The sequence below is a fragment of the Musca autumnalis genome, unplaced genomic scaffold, assembly GCF_047663935.1.
Source record: "Musca autumnalis isolate F117 unplaced genomic scaffold, ASM4766393v1 scaffold_5, whole genome shotgun sequence".
Lineage (NCBI taxonomy): Eukaryota > Metazoa > Arthropoda > Insecta > Diptera > Muscidae > Musca > Musca autumnalis.
The window spans coordinates 164,986,539-164,996,409 of NW_027412088.1; positions in this window are offsets into that span (position 1 = coordinate 164,986,539).

Below are 9,871 nucleotides of genomic sequence, written 5' to 3' on the forward strand. Positions count from 1 at the left end.
CACATGCCAATAGTTCTATCGATGAAATTCAGAATATGCAACAGATCAGAAGAAAACAACGCTCTGCTACCCAAATTAAGGTGGAATAATAGAAATTGCCTTGAGTATCAAAATAAAGTCACAAGCATTCTCAGAAATAGTAGTCAACAATCACATCTTACTTTTGATGAAATTGCGAATATAATTAAAAATGCACACAAGTCTATGGAAAAAATGGTTCGATATAACTTGTTTCAATGCAAGAGAGAAGTCATTTGAATACCTGAATAAATTCAGAAAACATCCCAGTACTGAGAGTAGGCAAAACTACTTAAGATTTAATAAAAAATATAAAGAAATTTGTGAAAATGCCAAAATCGAATATGAACACTCACTGGAAAGGAAAATTGATAGTGTGAAAACTCTCGAGATTGGTGGAAAATCGTAAAAGAGTTGAGAAACGATGAAAAAGGTTGTGATATACATGTACAAGCGGAAGATTTAAGTCGCACTTCCAACTACTCCTCAATCAAGACCAAATCTCCCAAGACATACATTATGCCCATATGTATGTAAAGTATGATGAATTGGATAATGATATAAGTTTATCGGAAGTTAGAAAGGCATTACATAAGTCTAAGATAAATAAAGCCCCAGGTGTTGATCGTATACCATACGAATTCTATAAATACGCTGCCGATGATTTTTTAAACGAAATAGTACGTAATTGTAATGTTTATTTGCAAAAAGGAGACGTTGATAAAGCGTTTATGAAAAGCATAATTTACCCAATTTTCAAAAAAGGCGACAAAACCCAACCACAAAATTATCGTGGTATATCGTTTATGAATTGTTTGCAAAAAATTATGATGGGTATTATCACGGATAGGTTGTTAAACTGGGCGGAAAAGCACGGAAAGATAAATGAATACCAAGCCGGTTTCCGGAGAAACTATTCAACTACAGACAATCTATTCAACCTATCCTCAATCATACATCTAAACTGGTATAAAAACAAGAAAACATATGCATTTTTCGTAGATTTCAGAGCTGCCTTTGATCGTGTTTCACGAAAAGCATTGATTTATAAGCTTCACAACATTGGTGTATCGACACAAATGGTACAATTTATCGAAAAGATGTACGAAAAAACTACATTTTCTGTCTGGACAGGAAAATAACTTTCTGGAGAGTTTGATACTGGAACAGGTGTAAAACAGGGATGTTTGCTATCCCCACTATTATTTACGTACGCTGACGACATTGTTCTCTTAGCCGACGAAGTAGACGCGTTGCAAAAAATGATTGACAATCTAGAAGAATATTGTAAAATGTGGAACATGGATGTCAATATGGAGAAATCAAAAATAATGATATTTCGCAAGGGAGGAAAAATATCTCAGAGAGAAAAATGGTACTATAAAGGCACTGAAATAACAATCACTTCTGAATACACTTACTTGGGATTGATATTTACACCTAAGCTCTCACTCAGAAAACAAATACAAGAACGAAATCAGCTGGCTAAAAACAGCATCAACATCTCTGAAAACTAAACGGAAACTTTTCTTGGCTATATGTAGGTCAATACAGTCGTATGGATCACAACTCTGTGGTTTCTGTAATTTTGAAGAAGTTGACAAACTCACACTTTTCTTTCTAAAGAAAGTATTGAAAATACCAAGTTTCACACCCACATACGTATTGAAGCTAGAAACTGGCATTGAAAATGGTCATATTTGCACTTTAAGCAACCATTTAAACTATTTAACTCGGGTACTGTACGGTTACAACGAAAACAGATTACCGAAAATACTTGCTGAAAAAACAATGAGTTTGGAAATATTTTGGAAAATAAACATGAATAATTTAGCCTCACAGAATAATATACAATATTTTAATACGAATATCACAAAACAAGAGTGGCTCCAAAACACCCAAAGCCTTCTGCAAAACTTACGTGCAAAACAAGTGAACGATGCACTGTCAAGTGGGAACGCCTCAAATCGCTTCTACAAAAAGCTAAGGCCTACCCTTGGTGGATCATACTTCATTGAAGCCCTATCACAAAGAGAAATGATGTGGATTCTGAAAGCCAGAAGTGATATGTTATCACTGAATTCTGACAGATTCGACACAAATGCAAATATGATATGTTCAATGTGTAACACTAATGAAATCGAAAACTTACAGCATTTTCTAGGCCGATGTCCAGCTATCAAAGAATTTCGTTTAATGTTCTTCCAAAAACTCTTCCTAACTGAATTAGAATTGATAAGCATACTCAATGGAAATATAATTAACTGAAAATGTTTAGCAAGTTTCTTGGAAAATTGTACTCAATACAGAAATATGTTATTATCAGAATTCAATTTTTAAAACGTTTATACACAATATCTCAATACACTTCATCAATTATTCTTTTGTTTGCTTTATTTATATTGCTAATAACTATGTAAAAACTGAATAAAATAAATAAAGAATACTGAAATACTGAATAATCAGTGCTGGGTTTCTTGTAATTTTAATGTCGGTGACGACAAAAATTGGGGTTTTGGCAAGGAGAATCGATTCCTGAACCACTGAGCACGGGTGTTCTTAGATAGATCAGCGCTTCTTTTTCATCTAAGACGATGGTGGAGGATCTCACCAATGTATATAGCTTCAAAAAAGCAACGGGAAATTGAGAAATTGCCCATGAGGGAACTTAGTGTGTCTTATAGTGGAAGATATAAAAAACATATGAAACCCACTGTTCGCAATGAAATATTATACCGTATATTAGCTAGTGATACTAACACATCTATACAGCGATATATCTGTACGAAAATATACCAATGAATGGAATTTCCAAATACACAAAAACAACAAAACGTATCTATACATGTGTGTTAACTCTTTTGAGTCCATGTGTGTGTGAATGTATTGTTTTTATTTGTTTGTATTTACGTTTTTATGTGAAAAATTTTGAAGAGCAAACTTGTTTTTATTTACTCCTGTTGCATATGGCTATATTCATATACATACATTTATATTTAACTGTCGGCAATAAATAGAAAACTCATCTATACACATACCTATTTCCCTATATAGTATATACATAAGGGCTATAACCAAAAAAAATAACACGCCAATACCATGTGCGGAATGTTGTCCTGATAGCGAAAACGCTATCAAGTTTGATTCGGTGAAAAAATTTTGCGTACCGACTAAGATTTCTAAATGCCTTTTGAATATTTTTATAAAGAAAAAATTTTGATTTTAGTTTTTTTGAAATAACATTTAAACGCTTAAAATATCGCGATTTGAGGAAATGTATGTACTGGCGCATGTAGAGTTTTCCAATTTTGAAGATTATATTCAACTTCAATAATAAATAACTTATTTAATAACGATATGCTATTATAATGGAAAACATATAAGAAAGAACTGCAATTAAAAAATTGTTTGCAATAGATGCGAAAACTTTTTTCAACGGTAGGGGAAAAGTGATAATGCATTTCTTAATATTTTTTCCATGTTCTATACGGTTGTGTGGTGCTGTTTTTGATATTTGCACAAAATGCAGAAAAGTTATAACCCTAATATACACATGTGTAAATATATATTTGTCTGTCTCTTCATTGTCTGTTGGGTCTTCTGTACTTCCATTTCTATTCAGTTTTGTTTTTTGTTCCAATATACTACACAAGAAACAAACTACCGAACGCGATTCTATGGGGAAATTCAATTTTCGTTTATATTTAATTTTCCAATATGTTAAAATCAATTGAAGAAAAAGTATCATTGGGAATTCGATAGACAGATAGTATTTTGTGGTGGGGTTGTAGTAGTATTGTGGAGCTTCACTTTGGCAATGTTCATTTTAACAGCTCCACTTGAAGCTGCTAATATTTTTCCTCGTTTAGTTTTTTTTTTTTTTTTTTTGTTTCAGTTAGCATTTTTTCGATTTCTCTTCTAATATTTTGCTGCTGTTGGGGTTTCTTTCTACGCTAGTCATCGCACATGGCTTGGTAAGTGAAAGAAGAACTTGCTGTTGCCACTAGTTTTGTCAGTTGTGAATTGATGATCATGATACGACTGATGATGGTGGTGATGATGGTAATACGTGCTACACTATTTGGTTTCAAATGGCAATATAATACATAAAAAGCAATAATTTCTTTTCTTTAACACTTTTTACAGACAGTGGAACATATAAAAACTAATTCAACGAATATACCTCAAGGGATAATGTGAGATTTCTCTCATATCAATGAATTCGGCCCGATTATACATTTAGCTCAATGAAATGGGATCTCCTTCTATTGGCGAGTCCAAATGACTTGGCTAAGACACCTCATGTTAAGATGTTTTACATAGCTGAAAATACTCAGAAAATTTTCACAATGTTGGACGTTGTCTAGCCTAGGGTAGTGAAATTAGTCAGCCAGCGTGCAACCTATGACCACCAGTTGCTATTTCGGGGAATGTTCACCATAAGTTGTTCACATCTACAGGGGTTTACTGTACTTCATTTTAAGATGTTTTTTTTCATTTAAAATTTGTATCTTTTTTTCCATCCTCATCGATTGTGGAAACTAAAATTGCATTTTGGTTTGCAAAACAAAAAACAATATTGAAAACAAATTGTTATAAGAATGGTGTGAAATATTTGTTAAATAGCAAAAAGTGTTTATAGACTAAGCTATTTTATTTTCGTAACCAAGTCAAGGGTGTTGATTATATTCGAATTGCACTTCAATGATATTTTTAATATGAAAGCAAGTAAAAAGGGCAATAAAAATGGCACTGACAATCTTTCATACAGAATTAGAAAGCATTGTTACTGTCATAGCTATACACTTGCATGATGACGATTTCGATCTAGGGTACACGGGTATACATTAATTACAAATAGGAGACCCACCCTTAATTAGGGTTATGACTTTCTTACAAACTCGTATCCTTATATGATATTTTGATGAGAGTTTACCTAAGATTACATTATAAATGTCATTGATTCTCACTAAAGGAAATCATTTTTGAGAAAAAATGTCAAAAAGTCATAACCCTAATCTTCATAATATAGAAGTTCCGATTAAATTTAAGAAAAGAAATGTGGAGTCCTTGTACCAACTAGCTTGTCTGCTTATCTAATGAATATAATTCACCTTTTGACAACCGATTACCAATTAGTCCGTTTCTGGTAAGCTACAAATGCTTGTGCATTACGTAGGGGTACTCACTAAAGCGTATCAAGAAGAATATCCTTGATCTAGAGAGTTATAAGAGATGACAAGAACCATCAGGCTCAAATTGAAATTAAGTTTACATGGAAGCAGTCTCTGATCCAATCAGCACCTTATGGATATATCATCTCCTAGAAATCTTAATCCAAGTGTAAAAAAATCTCTAAAAACAAAAACCTGTCCAAGAGGTCTACAAAGTATTTTTTTTCACACAAGCCCTACTTACTTACTTACTTACTTAGCTGGCCCATTACAGAACATTTGTTCCATAGACCGAACTAAGAAAAGATCTCCAATTCTCTCTGTATAGTGCTTCGCTTTCTGGAATACCGCGCCTTGTTACCTCTTCATCCACTTGTTTGCGCCATCTATTCTTTGGCCAATTCTGAGTGTGCCACCATGTGACACGCCTTTTTAGCAGGTTCATCATGGCTCATTCTTATTACATGGCCTAGCCAACGCAATCGCTGCATCTCGATACGTTAAACTATATTGATGTCGTTGTATAGCAGATACAGCTCGTGGTTCATACGACGTCGATATTCACCGTCAACGCAGATTGGTCCGTAGATCTTTCGAATAATTTTTTTCTCAAACACGCCAAGCACTGCCTTATCTGCTTGCGCAAGTACCCAGGCTTCTGAACAATACATCAGCACGGGTAGTATCAGTGTTTTGTAAAGCGATATTTTTGTTTTTGCGGTGCTCTTCTTTTTATTTAACAACTGATGTCGTTTGTTGTGTTTACGGCGGTGCCGAGGTATACGAAGTCTTTTACTACCTCAAAATTATAGGAACCAACTTCAACAGTTGGTCCGATCTCAATCGACGCATTGCGCGTCGACACCATCAACTTGGTCTTTTCGCCGTTTATCGCCAGACTAACTATAGCAGATTCTACTTCGACCTTCATAAAGGTATCGGTTACTTCTTTTACTGATCGTTCCATGATGTCTATATCATCAGCATAAGCAAGTAACATGTGGCTATTGGTGTAGATTGTGACACTTCCTTCGACGTTTGCCTTTCGTATAACCTTTTCTAGCAGGATGTTAAAAAGATCACAGGAAAGGCTGTCTCCTTGACTGAAACCTCTTTTGGTACAAAACTTTTCAGAGAGGTTCTTTCCTATTTTAACTGAAGATCTTGTGTCAGTTAGAGTCATTTTACAAAGCCGAATGAGCTTTGCGGGGATACCAAATTCAGACATGGCTTGGAATACTTTTGAAAGTTACGGGCTGCCGAAGGCTGCTTTATAATCGACAAAAAGGTGGTAGGTGTCTATCTTCATCTCTTGGGTCTTCTCTAGGATTTGCCGCAGGGTAAATATCAGGTCAATGGTGGACTTGCCAGGTCTAAAGCCGCATTGGTATGGTCCAATTATTTCGTTGACTATGGGCTTTTGTCGTTCGCACAATATACCTGACACTATCTTGTAGGCGATAGGGAGAAGACTTATGCCCCTATAGTTGGAGCATAAAGTCTTATCTCCTTTCTTATGGACGGGACACAGGATGCTCAGGTTCCAATCGTCGGGTACGCGTTCTTCCTGCCATATGGAGCTAACTAGCTGATACATACACCTTATCAGCGTGTCGCCTCCGGTTTTAAACAGCTCGGCTGGTAGGCCTTCAGCACCTGCTGCCTTATTATTCTTCAGACGGTTTATTGCTGTCTTTACCTCATCTTGGGGGTATACATTCAATACCATCTTCTGGGATTGGATCTTTGGTATCTTTGTCGACTTCGCTACTATTGGATACCAACAGTTTGGAAAAATGCTCTTTCCATATCCTTAGCACACTATCTGTATCAGTTACCAAATTTCCTTGCTGGTCTCTACAGGAGGATGTGCAGTTCCAAAGCCATCAGTTTGATGTTTCACTCTTTGTTAGAATTTTCGGACTTCATTCTGACTCCTGGACATCTCGATTTGTTCACACTCCCACTTTTCCAACTCTCTCTTTTTCCTGCGGAAAAGATGTTTCTCCTGTCTCCTTTTCTCCCGATACCTCTCTCGTGCGCTACGCGTTGCTACTGATTGTACCATGGTCATACCATGGATTCCTTGGTGGAGGTCTCTGATATCCAAGTACTGATTTTGCGGCTGTTTGCATGGAGTGGGCAATGTTTTGCCATTGTCCTGATATGTTATCGGGACGAGGAGTGCTTTGATTAAGCAGCTGTGCCAGTTGAGTGGAATATGCTGTGGCTATCTGTTGTGATTGCAGCTTACCGATGTCCAACTTTCGTGTTCGTGTTCTGTTCGCACTTTGTTTGCTACGTATAATCTGGTACGTACCTTTGCTGCAACAAGGTAGTGGTCCGAGTCTATGTTTGCACCTCAGAACGATCGTACATCCAACACGCTTGATGCATGTCTTCCATCTATCACAACGTGATCAATTTGATTTCTTGTTCTTTGATCTGGCGACAGCCAGGTGCCCTTATGAATATCGAGATGTTTAAATCTGGTACTGCTAACTACCATGTTTCTTGCAGCAGCAAAGTCTATCAGCCTCATACACACAGCCCTACACAAGCCCTACACCTTACAGAAAGCGGTATCGTACAATGGTTTTAAAGGAAACTGTTCTGAGAAGGGTTATAATTGATAACAACCAATTCCACACCCTGATAACAACCATTGATAACAACCATATTTTAGACCCCCGGAAGACTATATACCAAATTTTATTTTTATCTGTTGCAAAATGTAGCCACGGTGCTCTTGAAACAATTTTAAATGGAAGGTGCTTGCACCTTGGAAGTTTTTGCGGATTCTGAAACTACAATGTTTATAGATGAGAAAAATCAAAAAACAACAAGTAAAAAAGCATTAAGTTCGGCCGGGCCGAACTTTTCATACCCTCCACCATAAAATATTCATTCATGTCCCCAACTTTAAGGTAGTACGTTAAAATGTCAGATAATGTACATAAAATGCTTCATTCGGGAGGCCCTTTTTTATGGTGCCTATATCTGTTGACAATTTTTGGTGGGCTAGAAATTGGGAGGTACTGTTATATAGGGGTTAAAATAAAACATGGGCCTATGTTGACAGTTTTTGATGGGAGCCTTTAATGTCAAATAACTCCTAATTCGGTTAAAAAATTTAGCTAGAATCCTCAAAATATCGAAAATCGGTACATAACGTGGGAACTTCAAATGTCATTAACAGCTAGTTCGGAGGTATCTGGGCTATACGAAAATATGAACTTAAATGAACAATTTTTGTTGCAGAATTGTTGTTGACTTTTGAATTTCAAATTACAGAAAGTTCGCCCAAAAAATAAAGCTAAGGTACGGAAAATCGGGAGGTTTTTTTTTGGGGATATACAAAAACACGGAACTACGTTCGGTTAAACATTTTAAGTAAAATCCTCAAAGTACCGAAAATCGGGAAGTATCGTTATATTGGGGCTATGTTGAAAATTGTTGATGCAGATGTGTGGTGACCACTACAACCTTCAAATGTCAAATTACAGTTAGTTCTGTTAAAAATTGTAGCTAAAATTGCCAAATGGGCTACCGTTATATGGGGGCTATACCAAAACGTGGATCTATGTCCACAAATTTTGTTATATAAGTTTATTGACACTTAGAACCCTAAATGTCAAATTATAGCTAAATCGGTCTGAAAATGTAGCTACAAACGGGGGGTACCGTTATATGGGGGCTATACCAAAACGTGGACCTATGTCCACAAGTTTTGTTAAATAAGTTTAATGACACTTAAGAACCTTAAATGTCAAAATATAGCTAAGTCGGTCTGAAAATGTAGCTAAAACCGTCAAAATACCGTAAATCGGGGGGTACCGTTATATGGGGGCTATACCAAAACGTGGACCTATGTCCACAACTTTTGTTATATAAGTTTATTGACATTTAAGAACCCTAAATTTCAAATTATAGCTACATCGGTCTGAAAATGTAGCTAAAAACGTCAAAATACCGCAAATCGGGGGGTACCGTTATATGGGGGCTATACCAAAACGTGGACCTATGTCCACAACTTCTAATATATAAGTTTATTAACACTTAAGAACCCTAAATGTCAGATTATAGCTACATCGGTCTGATAATGTAGTTAAAAACATCAAAATACCGTATATCGGGGGGTACCGTTATATGGGGGCTATACCAAAACGTGGACCTATGTCCACAACTTTTGTTATATAAGTTTATTGATACTTAAGAACCCGAAATGTCAAATTATAGCTAAATCGGTCTAAAAATGTAGCTAAAAACGCCAAAATACCGCAAATCGGGGGGTACCCTTATATGGGGGCTATACCAAAACGTGGACCTATGTTCACAACTTCTAATATATAAGTTTATTAACACTTAAAAACCCTAAATGTCAAATTATAGCTACATCGGTCTGATAATGTAGCTAAAAACGTCAAAATACCGTATATCGGGGGGTACCGTTATATGGGGGCTATACCAAAACGTGGACCTATGTCCACAACTTTTGTTATATAAGTTTATTGATACTTAAGAACCCTAAATGTCAAATTATAGCTAAATCGGTCTAAAAATGTAGCTAAAAACGCCAAAATACCGCAAATCGGGGGGTACCGTTATATGGGGGCTATACCAAAACGTGGACCTATGTTCACAACTTCTAATATATAAGTTTATTAACACTTAAGAAC